This window comes from Xenopus tropicalis, chromosome 9 (assembly GCF_000004195.4).
Source record: "Xenopus tropicalis strain Nigerian chromosome 9, UCB_Xtro_10.0, whole genome shotgun sequence".
Taxonomy (NCBI): Eukaryota; Metazoa; Chordata; class Amphibia; order Anura; family Pipidae; genus Xenopus; species Xenopus tropicalis.
In genome coordinates, this window is record NC_030685.2 from 3,700,831 (window position 1) to 3,718,540 (window position 17,710).

At 48.9% G+C, this 17,710-nt stretch overlaps 1 protein-coding gene across 1 annotated transcript in view; it reads right to left on the reverse strand.

The window, feature by feature from the left end:
• h2ac14 (H2A clustered histone 14) overlaps window positions 1-17,710 on the reverse strand; it is a 1,193,713-nt gene that overhangs the window by 642,230 nt on the left and 533,773 nt on the right.

Below are 17,710 nucleotides of genomic sequence, written 5' to 3' on the forward strand. Positions count from 1 at the left end.
TTTGGTGTACAAAAATAACTTTACCTTTTTTGAATTCAACGGAATGTGTACTTTCCAAAATTATATGGTTTTTCGGGGGTTTCTGTATAGTTAGGGGGGGTTACGGCATGTAATACGCTGACAGGGGGCTCTGTATAGTTAGGGGGGTTACGGCACATAATACACTGACAGGGGGCTCTGTATAGTTAGGGGGGTTACAGCACATAATACGCTGACAGGGGGCTCTGTATAGTTAGGGGGGGTTACGGCACATAATACACTGACAGGGGGCTCTGTATAGTTAGGGGGGTTACGGCACATAATACACTGACAGGGGGCTCTGTATAGTTAGGGGGGGGTTACGGCACATAATACACTGACAGGGGGCTCTGTGTGCAAAAGCTGAGTTTGCAGGTGAGAAATCCTTATGCGCTATTTTCATTTTGGGGTCAGTACATACCACAGACTTGGGTATATCTATACATATTGGGCATCAAACTGTTCAGTAGACCTTAGGTGTTCCTATTTGGAGTGATTTGCCTTTGTACGCAAGAAATTGTGTGAGATAAACACGGCAAATTGTAACATTTTTAGGCGATTTTCTGAAATGTCATAAAAATTGGTAAACTTAGGAAAGCTTTACGGCTTGGTACTTTGGAGTAGAAAGACACGGGTACCCATTATAGATTCGGGGGGATGTGCACTTTCCAAAAATATATGGCTTTCTGGGGTGAATGTACTTTCTTGTACCACATAAAGGATGTAAATGTGTTGATTTTGCAGGAGCTGAAATGACAGTACATATGGGGGTTCCCATTGGGGCTCCTACATGCCACATACTTAGCTAAACCTATACATATTGGGCATCAAACTGTTCAGGGGACCCCTGGCGTTCATATTTAGGGGATTTTATCTGGTTACTTTATGACCTGTAGGAGATAACTGTAAGATTTTTATATATAAATATTATATGATGTACACTGCTTCTCCCCAGGTGCTTCTCCCCAGGTACTTCTCCCCAGGTGCTCCTCCCAGGTGCTTCTCCCCAGGTGCTCCTCCCAGGTGCTTCTCCCCAGGTGCTCCTCCCAGGTGCTCCTCCCAGGTGCTTCTGCCCAGGTGCTTCTGCCCAGGTGCTTCTCCCCAGGTGCTTCTCCCCAGGTGCTTCTCCCCAGGTGCTTCTCCCCAGGTGCTCCTCCCAGGTACTTTTCCCCAGGTGCTTCTCCCTTGACCACTATCCAGTCCACATTTTATAGACCTTTTCAGCCACTGCCCCACATACCAACTGATCAGATGGGGTTGATAAGAGCCACACCCAGCCCATTTTCAGTAACTGTTGAGAAGGCTTCTCCCATACAGTAATTTCCAGCTCCTGTAGCAGCCGCACTGTCCCACCCCCATCCCCAGAAATACCCTTTGATATGGAGATTTGACTTTGGGTGAGACTTGGGCAACTGGTTTATAGTAATCAGAACTCCCCCATAAACTGTATAACCCATAAATATGTATAAAGCCACAAACACATACGTATATAACACAAATAGTGGCCCCCAAGGTGAGCAATTTCTTACATAAGATTCTATAGACTCGAAGCTTTGAAGCAATTTTTTAAAAATTTCAAAAATTTTGATAAAAACCAATAACTTTAGGAAAGCATTGTGACTTGATAGTTTGGAGCAGACAGACAGTTGGGCCTATTTTGGATTCCTCAGAATCTGTTCTTTCCAAAAATGTATCATTTTCTGGGATAAACGTTCTGTTAGTGGAATTTTTGGCCTTGAAATGTAAAGTATGCAGCTTTCTGGGGCAGCACTTTGGGGATTTGGTAGTGTCCTGCCGGGAGTTTGTGACCTATACACATGGGAAATCCCCATAAAACTATATATATTTGGTATCGGCACGTTCAGGAGACATGGGACTTTCCAAATCAGTTTTATATTCGTGCATAAAATAATTTTTGTTTCTGGTATATGTGTTTATATTATAGAATTTTTTTATTTTTAGACATTTAGAAGCCCATATCTTGTTACAGAATTGGAATTACACAAAAATTCTACCCTATTTTGAAAGCTTAGGTTGTCCTGAAAAAAACGATATATTGTTTTCCTGGGTAAACTAAAAGTCCCCCCCGAGGAAAGGCCCCTAAAGTGCAAAATGTTCAAAAACTGTCTGGCAATACAAGTTCCGCTTTGACCAAAATGGCTGGCGGTGAAAGGGTTAAAAGGCACGCACATGTAGCATCATTGGTGATGTCACTTCCTTGTGTAATTAGAGACAATATCCATTTAGCAGTAATAAAGCAGTGAAACCAGTAGAAGCCCCACTAATACCAACAGTGTAAGGATCTATTAGTGCACTTTGTCCTGATATCTTTTATAAGTTTAATGATTAATATATTTAGTATATGAATTGTTCCTGTGATGTTTTGAAAACGTTGCGAAACAAATGAAAGGACTTCAAGGAAAGGGAAGGGCTGTTTGAACTACAACTCCCAGCAGCCCCAAGGCACCCTGAGAGTTCTAGTTTAGGGAGGAAGTGCAGCAGCGAATGGCAGCCCCCACATCACATGACACAGTAGTACAATCACACAGCAGGTGCAGCAGGAAGAAGGGGGCAGTGCAGGGAGTTTGGGATGGAGAGGCTGGAACAGCAGCAAAGAGGGGGAAATAGGGAGCTTCATTCTACACTAGTCAGTCCCATTGCATGCTGGGTATTGTAGTTTTACAGTAACCTTGGCAGTAGGCAAACTGTTACACAAAAACTACATTACCCAGCATGCATAGGGAGAGGCAGGCCAGGTACACTAGGTGGGAAAAGGGAACATTGGTGAGTTTCCAAACTACAAACCCCCCCCCCCCCCCCAAACTGTTATGTGCAGAGATCCCAATAAACAAGAAGGTTATTGGCACAATTACTGGATTGGAGTGTTGGTACAGTTTTCCATGTGTTGCTAAGCATCGGGCTCCAGGGAAACAGAGTTAACAGACTGCACCACTTGAAAAATTAGCACATAAGATTGGGAAATATTGTTTAAGGGCTCCAAGAACTAGCCTGAATCCATACCTTGGTGCATTTGTACTGAAAACCTGCCTGAGCTGTAGCCTGTTAGCCCAGTGTGGCAGAAACACCATCAGCCTGGCAACCCTGAAGGGGTTAATATCATGAAAAGCTCAGTTATTCCTACACTTACACAACTATCTGTGAGTTTTCCCTCTGTCCCTAACTCTGCAGTCTGTGAGTTTTCCCTCTGTCCCTAACTCTGCAGTCTGTGAGTTTTCCCTCTGTCCCTAACTCTGCAGTCTGTGAGTTTTCCCTCTGTCCCTAACTCTGCAGTCTGTGAGTTTTCCCTCTGTCCCTAACTCTGCAGTCTGTGAGTTTTCCCTCTGTCCCTAACTCTGCAGTCTGTGAGTTTTCCCTCTGTCCCTAACTCATTCTCCCACCCTTGTGCTCACTGATCCAATCATTCTTCTCCGCCGCTCTCTGTCCCGCCCACATTCCCCTCCCAGCCAATGAGTGAGTGTCCCAGCTCCTCAGTTCCCTCCCTCACAGCTACAGGCAGCAGAGCAGTGTGGGAAAGAGGTGAGTAAGGGAGCGGGGCTGCACTAATGGTGGCACTAAAGGAGCAGTGTTACCTTGTTGTTCCCAACACATGAGCTGATTCCCAGGGACACTTTGCTACTGAGTCAGTGCAGTTTCTGTGGCAGCTCCAAGCCCAACCCACCCACCATAAGTGAATTCCTCTCCCATTTGGTACCAAGGCCCCCCTGCAGCCTGAGGGGAAGCACTGAGGGGCCCATTCTTGGCAGGAAAGGGAAAGTGTTGATTGGGAGACATTGCATCATTAGAGGGAAGTTTAACAGGGGATTGTGGGATTGGTAGTTCAGCCCATGGCTAGACTAGTTATTCTATTCCCTGCTTGTAACATAGTAAGTTGGGTTGAAAAAAGACATACGTCCATCACGTTCAACCATAATGCCTATATATAACCTGCCTAACTACTAGTTGATCCAGAGGAAGGCAAAAAACCCCATCTGAAGCCTCTCTAATTTGCCGCAGAGGGGAAAAAAATCCTTCCTGACCCCAAGATGGCAATCGGGCCAGTCCCTGGGGCAACGTGTACTGAGAGCTATCTCCCCTACCCCTGTATTCCCTCACTTGTACTGAGAGCTATCTCCCCTACCCCTGTATTCCCTCACTTGTACTGAGAGCTATCCCCCCTACCCCTGTATTCCCTCACTTGTACTGAGAGCTATCCCCCCTACCCCTGTATTCCCTCACTTGTACTGAGAGCTATCCCCCCTACCCCTGTATTCCCTCACTTGTACTGAGAGCTATCTCCCCTACCCCTGTATTCCCTCACTTGTACTGAGAGCTATCTCCCCTACCCCTGTATTCCCTCACTTGTACTGAGAGCTATCCCCCCTACCCCTGTATTCCCTCACTTGTACTGAGAGCTATCCCCCCTACCCCTGTATTCCCTCACTTGTACTGAGAGCTATCCCCCCTACCCCTGTATTCCCTCACTTGTACTGAGAGCTATCCCCCCTACCCCTGTATTCCCTCACTTGTATTCCCTGTATTCACTTGTACTGAGAGCTATCCCCTACCCCTGTATTCCCTCACTTGTACTGAGAGCTATCCCCCTACCCTGTATTCCCTCACTTGTACTGAGAGCTATCTCCCTACCCCTGTATTCCCTCACTTGTACTGAGAGCTATCCCCCCTACCCCTGTATTCCCTCACTTGTACTGAGAGCTATCCCCCTACCCCTGTATTCCCTCACTTGTACTGAGAGCTATCTCCCATACCCCTGTATTCCCTCACTTGTACTGAGAGCTATCTCCCCTACCCCTGTATTCCCTCACTTGTACTGAGAGCTATCTCCCCTACCCCTGTATTCCCTCACTTGTACTGAGAGCTATCTCCCCTACCCCTGTATTCCCTCACTTGTACTGAGAGCTATCCCCCTACCCCTGTATTCCCTCACTTGTACTGAGAGCTATCTCCCCTACCCCTGTATTCCCTCACTTGTACTGAGAGCTATCCCCCTACCCCTGTATTCCCTCACTTGTACTGAGAGCTATCTCCCCTACCCCTGTATTCCCTCACTTGTACTGAGAGCTATCCCCCCTACCCCTGTATTCCCTCACTTGTACTGAGAGCTATCTCCCATACCCCTGTATTCCCTCACTTGTACTGAGAGCTATCTCCCATACCCCTGTATTCCCTCACTTGTACTGAGAGCTATCCCCCCTACCCCTGTATTCCCTCACTTGTACTGAGAGCTATCTCCCCTACCCCTGTATTCCCTCACTTGTACTGAGAGCTATCTCCCCTACCCCTGTATTCCCTCACTTGTACTGAGAGCTATCCCCCTACCCCTGTATTCCCTCACTTGTACTGAGAGCTATCTCCCATACCCCTGTATTCCCTCACTTGTACTGAGAGCTATCCCCCCTACCCCTGTATTCCCTCACTTGTACTGAGAGCTATCTCCCATACCCCTGTATTCCCTCACTTGTACTGAGAGCTATCTCCCCTACCCCTGTATTCCCTCACTTGTACTGAGAGCTATCCCCCCTACCCCTGTATTCCCTCACTTGTACTGAGAGCTATCTCCCCTACCCCTGTATTCCCTCACTTGTACTGAGAGCTATCCCCCATACCCCTGTATTCCCTCACTTGTACTGAGAGCTATCTCCCCTACCCCTGTATTCCCTCACTTGTACTGAGAGCTATCTCCCCTACCCCTGTATTCCCTCACTTGTACTGAGAGCTATCTCCCCTACCCCTGTATTCCCTCACTTGTACTGAGAGCTATCCCCCATACCCCTGTATTCCCTCACTTGTACTGAGAGCTATCCCCCTACCCCTGTATTCCCTCACTTGTACTGAGAGCTATCCCCCTACCCCTGTATTCCCTCACTTGTACTGAGAGCTATCCCCCCTACCCCTGTATTCCCTCACTTGTACTGAGAGCTATCCCCCTACCCCTGTATTCCCTCACTTGTACTGAGAGCTATCCCCCCTACCCCTGTATTCCCTCACTTGTACTGAGAGCTATCCCCCCTACCCTGTATTCCCTCACTTGTACTGAGAGCTATCCCCCCTACCCCTGTATTCCCTCACTTGTACTGAGAGCTATCTCCCCTACCCCTGTATTCCCTCACTTGTACTGAGAGCTATCTCCCCTACCCCTGTATTCCCTCACTTGTACTGAGAGCTATCTCCATACCCCTGTATTCCCTCACTTGTACTGAGAGCTATCCCCCCTACCCCTGTATTCCCTCACTTGTACTGAGAGCTATCCCCCTACCCCTGTATTCCCTCACTTGTACTGAGAGCTATCTCCCCTACCCCTGTATTCCCTCACTTGTACTGAGAGCTATCTCCCATACCCCTGTATTCCCTCACTTGTACTGAGAGCTATCCCCCCTACCCCTGTATTCCCTCACTTGTACTGAGAGCTATCCCCCATACCCCTGTATTCCCTCACTTGTACTGAGAGCTATCCCCCTACCCCTGTATTCCCTCACTTGTACTGAGAGCTATCCCCCCTACCCCTTTATTCCCTCACTTGTACTGAGAGCTATCACCCATAACCCTGTATTCCCTCACTTGTACTGAGAGCTATCCCCCCTACCCCTGTATTCCCTCACTTGTACTGAGAGCTATCCCCCCTACCCCTGTATTCCCTCACTTGTACTGAGAGCTATCCCCCCTACCCCTGTATTCCCTCACTTGTACTGAGAGCTATCCCCCTACCCCTGTATTCCCTCACTTGTACTGAGAGCTATCCCCCCTACCCCTGTATTCCCTCACTTGTACTGAGAGCTATCACCCATAACCCTGTATTCCCTCACTTGTACTGAGAGCTATCTCCCCTACCCCTGTATTCCCTCACTTGTACTGAGAGCTATCTCCCCTACCCCTGTATTCCCTCACTTGTACTGAGAGCTATCTCCCCTACCCCTGTATTCCCTCACTTGTACTGAGAGCTATCTCCCCTACCCCTGTATTCCCTCACTTGTACTGAGAGCTATCTCCCATACCCCTGTATTCCCTCACTTGTACTGAGAGCTATCTCCCCTACCCCTGTATTCCCTCACTTGTACTGGAGAGCTATCTCCCCTACCCCTGTATTCCCTCACTTGTACTGAGAGCTATCCCCCCTACCCCTGTATTCCCTCACTTGTACTGAGAGCTATCTCCCATACCCCTGTATTCCCTCACTTGTACTGAGAGCTATCTCCCATACCCCTGTATTCCCTCACTTGTACTGAGAGCTATCCCCCCTACCCCTGTATTCCCTCACTTGTACTGAGAGCTATCTCCCCTACCCCTGTATTCCCTCACTTGTACTGAGAGCTATCTCCCCTACCCCTGTATTCCCTCACTTGTACTGAGAGCTATCCCCCCTACCCCTGTATTCCCTCACTTGTACTGAGAGCTATCTCCCATACCCCTGTATTCCCTCACTTGTACTGAGAGCTATCCCCCCTACCCCTGTATTCCCTCACTTGTACTGAGAGCTATCTCCCATACCCCTGTATTCCCTCACTTGTACTGAGAGCTATCTCCCCTACCCCTGTATTCCCTCACTTGTACTGAGAGCTATCCCCCCCTACCCCTGTATTCCCTCACTTGTACTGAGAGCTATCTCCCCTACCCCTGTATTCCCTCACTTGTACTGAGAGCTATCCCCCATACCCCTGTATTCCCTCACTTGTACTGAGAGCTATCTCCCCTACCCCTGTATTCCCTCACTTGTACTGAGAGCTATCTCCCCTACCCCTGTATTCCCTCACTTGTACTGAGAGCTATCTCCCCTACCCCTGTATTCCCTCACTTGTACTGAGAGCTATCCCCCATACCCCTGTATTCCCTCACTTGTACTGAGAGCTATCCCCCCTACCCCTGTATTCCCTCACTTGTACTGAGAGCTATCCCCCCTACCCCTGTATTCCTCACTTGTACTGAGAGCTATCCCCCTACCCCTGTATTCCCTCACTTGTACTGAGAGCTATCCCCCCTACCCCTGTATTCCCTCACTTGTACTGAGAGCTATCCCCCCTACCCCTGTATTCCCTCACTTGTACTGAGAGCTATCCCCCTACCCCTGTATTCCCTCACTTGTACTGAGAGCTATCCCCCCTACCCTGTATTCCCTCACTTGTACTGAGAGCTATCTCCCCTACCCCTGTATTCCCTCACTTGTACTGAGAGCTATCTCCCCTACCCCTGTATTCCCTCACTTGTACTGAGAGCTATCTCCCATACCCCTGTATTCCCTCACTTGTACTGAGAGCTATCCCCCTACCCCTGTATTCCCTCACTTGTACTGAGAGCTATCCCCCCTACCCCTGTATTCCCTCACTTGTACTGAGAGCTATCTCCCCTACCCCTGTATTCCCTCACTTGTACTGAGAGCTATCTCCCATACCCCTGTATTCCCTCACTTGTACTGAGAGCTATCCCCTACCCCTGTATTCCCTCACTTGTACTGAGAGCTATCCCCCATACCCCTGTATTCCCTCACTTGTACTGAGAGCTATCCCCCTACCCCTGTATTCCCTCACTTGTACTGAGAGCTATCCCCCTACCCCTTTATTCCCTCACTTGTACTGAGAGCTATCACCCATAACCCTGTATTCCCTCACTTGTACTGAGAGCTATCCCCCCTACCCCTGTATTCCCTCACTTGTACTGAGAGCTATCCCCCCTACCCCTGTATTCCCTCACTTGTACTGAGAGCTATCCCCCCTACCCCTGTATTCCCTCACTTGTACTGAGAGCTATCCCCCTACCCCTGTATTCCCTCACTTGTACTGAGAGCTATCCCCCCTACCCCTGTATTCCCTCACTTGTACTGAGAGCTATCACCCATAACCCTGTATTCCCTCACTTGTACTGAGAGCTATCTCCCCTACCCCTGTATTCCCTCACTTGTACTGAGAGCTATCTCCCCTACCCCTGTATTCCCTCACTTGTACTGAGAGCTATCTCCCCTACCCCTGTATTCCCTCACTTGTACTGAGAGCTATCTCCCCTACCCCTGTATTCCCTCACTTGTACTGAGAGCTATCTCCCATACCCCTGTATTCCCTCACTTGTACTGAGAGCTATCTCCCCTACCCCTGTATTCCCTCACTTGTACTGAGAGCTATCTCCCCTACCCCTGTATTCCCTCACTTGTACTGAGAGCTATCCCCCCTACCCTGTATTCCCTCACTTGTACTGAGAGCTATCCCCCTACCCCTGTATTCCCTCACTTGTACTGAGAGCTATCTCCCATACCCCTGTATTCCCTCACTTGTACTGAGAGCTATCTCCCCTACCCCTGTATTCCCTCACTTGTACTGAGAGCTATCTCCCCTACCCCTGTATTCCCTCACTTGTACTGAGAGCTATCCCCCCTACCCCTGTATTCCCTCACTTGTACTGAGAGCTATCTCCCCTACCCCTGTATTCCTCACTTGTACTGAGAGCTATCCCCCCTACCCCTGTATTCCCTCACTTGTACTGAGAGCTATCTCCCATACCCCTGTATTCCCTCACTTGTACTGAGAGCTATCCCCCCTACCCCTGTATTCCCTCACTTGTACTGAGAGCTATCCCCCCTACCCCTGTATTCCCTCACTTGTACTGAGAGCTATCTCCCCTACCCCTGTATTCCTCACTTGTACTGAGAGCTATCTCCCCTACCCCTGTATTCCCTCACTTGTACTGAGAGCTATCCCCCATACCCCTGTATTCCCTCACTTGTACTGAGAGCTATCCCCCTACCCCTGTATTCCCTCACTTGTACTGAGAGCTATCCCCCCTACCCCTGTATTCCCTCACTTGTACTGAGAGCTATCTCCCATACCCCTGTATTCCCTCACTTGTACTGAGAGCTATCCCCCCTACCCCTGTATTCCCTCACTTGTACTGAGAGCTATCTCCCATACCCCTGTATTCCCTCACTTGTACTGAGAGCTATCTCCCCTACCCCTGTATTCCCTCACTTGTACTGAGAGCTATCCCCCCTACCCCTGTATTCCCTCACTTGTACTGAGAGCTATCTCCCCTACCCCTGTATTCCCTCACTTGTACTGAGAGCTATCTCCCCTACCCCTGTATTCCCTCACTTGTACTGAGAGCTATCCCCCATACCCCTGTATTCCCTCACTTGTACTGAGAGCTATCTCCCCTACCCCTGTATTCCCTCACTTGTACTGAGAGCTATCTCCCCTACCCCTGTATTCCCTCACTTGTACTGAGAGCTATCCCCCCCTACCCCTGTATTCCCTCACTTGTACTGAGAGCTATCTCCCCTACCCCTGTATTCCCTCACTTGTACTGAGAGCTATCTCCCCTACCCTGTATTCCCTCACTTGTACTGAGAGCTATCCCCCCTACCCCTGTATTCCCTCACTTGTACTGAGAGCTATCTCCCATACCCCTGTATTCCCTCACTTGTACTGAGAGCTATCCCCCCTACCCCTGTATTCCCTCACTTGTACTGAGAGCTATCTCCCATACCCCTGTATTCCCTCACTTGTACTGAGAGCTATCCCCCATACCCCTGTATTCCCTCACTTGTACTGAGAGCTATCCCCCCCTACCCCTGTATTCCCTCACTTGTACTGAGAGCTATCTCCCATACCCCTGTATTCCCTCACTTGTACTGAGAGCTATCTCCCCTACCCCTGTATTCCCTCACTTGTACTGAGAGCTATCTCCCCTACCCTGTATTCCCTCACTTGTACTGAGAGCTATCTCCCCTACCCCTGTATTCCCTCACTTGTACTGAGAGCTATCCCCATACCCCTGTATTCCCTCACTTGTACTGAGAGCTATCCCCCCTACCCCTGTATTCCCTCACTTGTACTGAGAGCTATCCCCCCTACCCCTGTATTCCCTCACTTGTACTGAGAGCTATCCCCCCTACCCCTGTATTCCCTCACTTGTACTGAGAGCTATCCCCCTACCCTGTATTCCCTCACTTGTACTGAGAGCTATCCCCCCTACCCCTGTATTCCCTCACTTGTACTGAGAGCTATCCCCCTACCCCTGTATTCCCTCACGTGTACTGAGAGCTATCCCCCCTACCCCTGTGTTCCCTCACTTGTACTGAGAGCTATCCCCCTACCCCTGTATTCCCTCACTTGTACTGAGAGCTATCCCCCCTACCCCTGTATTCCCTCACTTGTACTGAGAGCTATCTCCCTACCCCTGTATTCCCTCACTTGTACTCAGAGCTATCTCCCCTACCCCTGTATTCCTCACTTGTACTGAGAGCTATCCCCCTACCCCTGTATTCCCTCACTTGTACTGAGAGCTATCCCCCCTACCCCTTTATTCCCTCACTTGTACTGAGAGCTATCACCCATAACCCTGTATTCCCTCACTTGTACTGAGAGCTATCCCCCCTACCCCTGTATTCCCTCACTTGTACTGAGAGCTATCCCCCCTACCCCTGTATTCCCTCACTTGTACTGAGAGCTATCCCCCCTACCCCTGTATTCCCTCACTTGTACTGAGAGCTATCCCCTACCCCTGTATTCCCTCACTTGTACTGAGAGCTATCCCCCCTACCCCTGTATTCCCTCACTTGTACTGAGAGCTATCTCCCCTACCCCTGTATTCCCTCACTTGTACTGAGAGCTATCCCCCTACCCCTGTATTCCCTCACTTGTACTGAGAGCTATCTCCCATACCCCTGTATTCCCTCACTTGTACTGAGAGCTATCTCCCCTACCCCTGTATTCCCTCACTTGTACTGAGAGCTATCTCCCATACCCCTGTATTCCCTCACTTGTACTGAGAGCTATCTCCCCTACCCCTGTATTCCCTCACTTGTACTGAGAGCTATCTCCCATACCCTGTATTCCCTCACTTGTACTGAGAGCTATCTCCCCTACCCCTGTATTCCCTCACTTGTACTGAGAGGTATCTCCCCTACCCCTGTATTCCCTCACTTGTACTGAGAGCTATCCCCCCTACCCCTGTATTCCCTCACTTGTACTGAGAGCTATCCCCCCTACCCCTGTATTCCCTTACTTGTACTGAGAGCTATCCCCCCTACCCCTGTATTCCCTCACTTGTACTGAGAGCTATCCCCCTACCCCTGTATTCCCTCACTTGTACTGAGAGCTATCTCCCATACCCCTGTATTCCCTCACTTGTACTGAGAGCTATCCCCCCTACCCCTGTATTCCCTCACTTGTACTGAGAGCTATCCCCCCTACCCCTGTATTCCCTCACTTGTACTGAGAGCTATCCCCCCTACCCCCTGTATTCCCTCACTTGTACTGAGAGCTATCACCCATAACCCTGTATTCCCTCACTTGTACTGAGAGCTATCCCCCTACCCCTGTATTCCCTCACTTGTACTGAGAGCTATCCCCCTACCCCTGTATTCCCTCACTTGTACTGAGAGCTATCCCCCTACCCCTGTATTCCCTCACTTGTACTGAGAGCTATCCCCCCTACCCCTGTATTCCCTCACTTGTACTGAGAGCTATCCCCCTACCCCTGTATTCCCTCACTTGTACTGAGAGCTATCCCCCCTACCCCTGTATTCCCTCACTTGTACTGAGAGCTATCCCCCTACCCCTGTATTCCCTCACTTGTACTGAGAGCTATCCCCCTACCCCTGTATTCCCTCACTTGTACTGAGAGCTATCACCCATAACCCTGTATTCCCTCACTTGTACTGAGAGCTATCTCCCCTACCCTGTATTCCCTCACTTGTACTGAGAGCTATCCCCCCTACCCCTGTATTCCCTCACTTGTACTGAGAGCTATCTCCCCTACCCCTGTATTCCCTCACTTGTACTGAGAGCTATCTCCCATACCCCTGTATTCCCTCACTTGTACTGAGAGCTATCTCCCATACCCCTGTATTCCCTCACTTGTACTGAGAGCTATCTCCCCTACCCCTGTATTCCCTCACTTGTACTGAGAGCTATCTCCCCTACCCCTGTATTCCCTCACTTGTACTGAGAGCTATCCCCCTACCCCTGTATTCCCTCACTTGTACTGAGAGCTATCCCCCCTACCCCTGTATTCCCTTACTTGTACTGAGAGCTATCCCCCCTACCCCTGTATTCCCTCACTTGTACTGAGAGCTATCACCCATAACCCTGTATTCCCTCACTTGTACTGAGAGCTATCCCCCCTACCCCTGTATTCCCTCACTTGTACTGAGAGCTATCCCCCCTACCCCTGTATTCCCTCACTTGTACTGAGAGCTATCTCCCCTACCCCTGTATTCCCTCACTTGTACTGAGAGCTATCCCCCCTACCCCTGTATTCCCTCACTTGTACTGAGAGCTATCCCCCCTACCCCTGTATTCCCTCACTTGTACTGAGAGCTATCCCCCCTACCCCTGTATTCCCTCACTTGTACTGAGAGCTATCTCCCATAACCCTGTATTCCCTCACTTGTACTGAGAGCTATCTCCCCTACCCCTGTATTCCCTCACTTGTACTGAGAGCTATCCTACCTACCCCTGTATTCCCTCACTTGTACTGAGAGCTATCCCCCCTACCCTGTATTCCCTCACTTGTACTGAGAGCTATCTCCCCTACCCCTGTATTCCCTCACTTGTACTGAGAGCTATCTCCCATAACCCTGTATTCCTCACTTGTACTGAGAGCTATCCCCCTACCCCTGTATTCCCTCACTTGTACTGAGAGCTATCTCCCATACCCTGTATTCCCTCACTTGTACTGAGAGCTATCTCCCCTACCCCTGTATTCCCTCACTTGTACTGAGAGCTATCCCCCCTACCCCTGTATTCCCTCACTTGTACTGAGAGCTATCCCCCCTACCCCTGTATTCCCTCACTTGTACTGAGAGCTATCCCCCCTACCCCTGTATTCCCTCACTTGTACTGAGAGCTATCTCCCCTACCCCTGTATTCCCTCACTTGTACTGAGAGCTATCTCCCCTACCCCTGTATCCCTCACTTGTATTGAGAGCTATCTCCCCTACCCCTGTTTCCCTCACTTGTACTGAGAGCTATCTCCCATACCCCTGTAGTTCCCTCACTTGTACTGAGAGCTATCTCCCCTACCCCTGTATCCCTCACTTGTACTGAGAGCTATCCCCCTACCCCTGTATTTCCCTCACTTGTACTGAGAGCTATCCCCCCCTACCCCTGTATTCCCTCACCTTGTACTGGAGGCTATCTCCCATAACCCTGTATTCCCTCACTTGTACTGAGAGCTATCTCCCCTACCCCTGTATTCCCTCACTTGTACTGAGAGCTATCCCCCCCTACCCCTGTATTCCCTTCACTTGTTACTGAGAGCTATCCCCCCCTACCCCTGTATTCCCTCACTTGTTACTGAGAGCTATCCCCCCTACCCCTGTATTCCCTCACTTGTACTGAGAGCTATCTCCCCTACCCCTGTATTCCCTCACTTGTACTGAGAGCTATCTCCCCTACCCCTGTATTCCCTCACTTGTACTGAGAGCTATCTCCCCTACCCCTGTATTCCCTCACTTGTACTGCAGAGCTATCTCCCATACCCCTGTATTCCCTCACTTGTACTGAGAGCTATCCCCCATTACCCCTGTATTCCCTCACTTGTACTGAGAGCTATCCCCCCTACCCCTGTATTCCCTCACTTGTACTGAGAGCTATCTCCATAACCCTGTATTCCCTCACTTGTACTGAGAGCTATCTCCCATACCCCTGTATTCCCTCACTTGTACTGAGAGCTATCTCCCATACCCCTGTATTCCCTCACTTGTACTGAGAGCTATCTCCCCTACCCCTGTATTCCCTTACTTGTACTGAGAGCTATCTCCCCTACCCTGTATCCCTCACTTGTACGAGAGCTACTCCCCTACCCCTGTATTCCCTTACTTGTACTGAGAGCTATCTCCCCTACCCTGTATTCCCTCACTTGTACTTGAGAGCTATCCCCCCTACCCCTGTATTCCCTCACTTGTACTGAGAGCTATCTCCCCTACCCCTGTATTCCCTCACTGTACTGAGAGCTATTCCCCCTACCCTGTATTCCTCACTTGTACTGAGAGCTATCCCCCCTACCCCTGTATTCCCTCACTTGTACTGAGAGGCCTCATCGCCCCCTACCCCTGTATTCCCTCACTGTACTGAGAGCTATCCCCCCTACCCCTGTATTCCTCACTTGTACTGAGAGCTATCTCCCATACCCCTGTATTCCCTCACTTGTACTGAGAGCTATCTCCCCTTACCCTTGTATTCCCTCACTGTACTAAGAGCTATCTCCATATCCCTGTATTCCCTCACTTGCTAAGAATCCATCCAGCCCCTATATTAAAGCTATATAATGTATCAGCCAGCAACAACTGATTCGGGGAGGGGGGACCCCACAACTTCACAGCTCTCACTATAAAAATCCTTTCTGAATATTTAAATGGAACCTCCCTTCTCTAAACGGGAGTGGGTGCCCTCGGTGCCCGTTGGAAGGACCTACTGGTAAATAAAACATTAGAGAGGTTATTATATGATCCCTTATATATTATACATAGTTATCATGTCACCTCTTAAGCGCCTCTTCTCCAGTGTAAACAGACCCAACTGGGCCAGCCTTCCCCCATAACTGAGACTTTCCATGCCCTTTACCAGCTTAGTTGCCCTTCCTGGACCCTCTCTAACTCAGTTAATGTCCCGTTTGAGCACTGGAGACCAAACTGAACAGCATATTCTAGATGGGGCCTTACCAGCGCTTCTGTAAAGGGGAAGAATAACCCCCTCCTCCCCGTGAATCTATTACCCCATTTTAATACAGCTCAAAACCCTGTTTGCCCTTGCAGCTGCTGCCTGGCATTGCTTGCTACAGCCAAGTTTATTATCTACAAGGACTTCCAAGCTCTCTTCCATTATGGATTTGCCTAGTGCAGTCCCCATTAAGGGTATACGGGGCTTGGCATATTTTACATCCCAGGTGCATGACCTTACATTTATCCACATTAAATCTCATCTGCCACTTAGCTGCCCAGATTGCCAGTTGGCCAAGATCCTGCTGCAGGGATGTCACATCCTGATAGAATGACTGGTCTGCAGAGTTTTGTGTCATCTGCAAACACTGATACATTACCATAATACCCTCCCCTAAGTCATTTATGAACAAATTAACAAAAAGTGGACCCAGTACAGAACCTGAGGGACCCCATGAGAAACCTTACTGCCAAGTAGAAATGTGCCATTAACAACCCCCCTCTGTACCCGATCCTGTAGCCAGTTCTATCATGGCAAACGACTTCATAAGACAATAGACTTAGCGTATGAAAGCAGTCGTTTGTGGGGGAACGGTATCAAATGCTTTGGCAAAATCCAAATAGTTTAATATCTTGCATCCCCACTGGTCCACTACTGCCTCCCCAACTGTCCCACTACTGCCGCCCCACTTCCAGCTTCTTACTTTCCTCATCAATAAAAGCAATTAAATTAGTCTGACATGACCTGCCTTTCATAAAGCCTGCTGATTACTGCTCATATGCCATTCTCCACTACAATAATTTGAATGTGATCCTTAACAAGCCTTCAAATAACTTGCCCACCACGGATGTCAACCTTCAGGCCTATAATTGCCAGGCTGAGATCTTACTCCCTTTTTAAATATGGGAAGACATTCGCCTTCTTCCAATCCTAGTATCCATACTCTGATGAAAGCGAGTCTGAGAATATCAGAAACAAGGGCCACTGCAATTCTGCCCCTAGCTCTCTCAGTACCGAGGTGTGTATATCCATCTGGCCCAGGTGCCTTGTTTACATTTTATCGTGTGTAACCCTTTAAGCACCATATCCTGTGCCAACCACTGTATGTTGGAGCTGAGGCCAAGTGGAGCTATTGGGTGGGACTTGGCCCACTGGCTCCCCTACTGTATACACAGAAGAAAAGAATGGTTAAGCACATCTGCCTTTCTGGTACCCGCTGTAACCATATTGTATTTAATAACTCAATGGGGCCACACCCTCAACCTGCATCTTTTACTATTAATATACTTAAAAAACTTTTTGGGGTTAGTCTTGCCTCGGCCGCGATGCGCTCCTCATTTTCTATCTTTGCCTTCCGGATTGCTGTTTACAACACTTGTTATAGTGTGTTATATTCATTAAACGAGCTACTGTCCCCTCTGACTTATATTTCTTAAAAGCTTTTCCTTTTTTCTCCCTATTAACTTCTTTACCTCAGAGTTAAGCCAATAGGGGGATTCTTACACTTCTACTTTTTCTTATTAATGGAATAAATTGAAACAGTAAATGATTTAATATCATTTTAAATGACAACCATTTCTGCTCTGTGTGTTTATCAGAAAACATAATGCCCCAATCTATGCCTGAAGCGCTGCCCTTAGGGGGGTAAAATTTTGCCTTCCAAAAATTCATTGTCTTTGTTGCCCCGTGTAAAATTTGTTTCCTGCACCAAACATCAAATGAAATAACATTATGGTCACTATTACCCAGGGGTTCAACCACTTGCCACATTTGCTATACGTTCTGGGCCATTAGAGATCACTTAGATCCAGTATAGCAGGTTCCTGGTTGGCTCCTCAACAACTGTGACATAAAGTTGTCGTGCCAGCAAGTTTATTAACATTGTTCCCGATTTACTGCCTGGCAGTACTATTGCCCCAGTCAATACAGGTAATTAAAATCCCATTTTATCACTTGCCCCAAACTAGCATTGCCTTTTCTATTTGCAACAGGAGCTGGGCCTCCTCCTCTTCGCTTACATTAGGGGTCTT